Source organism: Leiobunum rupestre, chromosome 9 (assembly GCF_980474605.1).
Source record: "Leiobunum rupestre chromosome 9, qqLeiRupe1.1.hap1, whole genome shotgun sequence".
Taxonomy (NCBI): Eukaryota; Metazoa; Arthropoda; class Arachnida; order Opiliones; family Sclerosomatidae; genus Leiobunum; species Leiobunum rupestre.
In genome coordinates this window covers 54,355,316-54,355,816 of record NC_143392.1, presented here as the reverse complement: position 1 = coordinate 54,355,816, position 501 = coordinate 54,355,316, and the positions used below count along the sequence as shown (strand labels likewise).

Here is a 501-nt window from a genome sequence, read left to right as displayed (position 1 = left end):
TTCAGAACTGAACACGCGTACTCCTTTACAATATAAAATTTTATCGATTTACTGTTACAGTTTCAAGGCTCAAATTTAAGGGAAGGGTTTTAAAATATATAAAAGTTGAGGAAAATCGATGGAAATTATTTTAGAAATATATTTCGCTTTTGAAAATTCGAAAAACAAAACTCTTTAAACCTAAAACATTTTCAATATCTGCGCCTTCATAGATCTCAACTTCTCCCCCTTAATTCAACCTTTCAACTGCTTTGATTAAAGCATTTTTATTAAATATATATATATGGGTGTTTGATTTTAGATTCATTGAGAGAGGTGGGCCGATCCTGGAAGAATTGCAATACCAGGCCAACCCGTGGCAGAGGTGGAGCAAGCTCCGACCTCTCTGCCGCCGTTCAAAAATAAGTTTATTATCTTGGGCCCCGATGGGACCCGTATCAGATATTAAGCTGATACCAACAGATACTTTTAATTGTTTATTAAAAGGTCGTTAGAAGATAT

General features: G+C 34.9%; 1 non-coding gene across 1 annotated transcript; it reads right to left on the bottom strand.

Annotated features, from left to right (window-relative positions):
* Nucleotides 1-310: 310 nt before the first annotated feature.
* Nucleotides 311-501, bottom strand: LOC149930921 (U2 spliceosomal RNA). Its single transcript, XR_016476570.1, has one exon. It is a non-coding gene; the product is annotated as a U2 spliceosomal RNA (small nuclear RNA).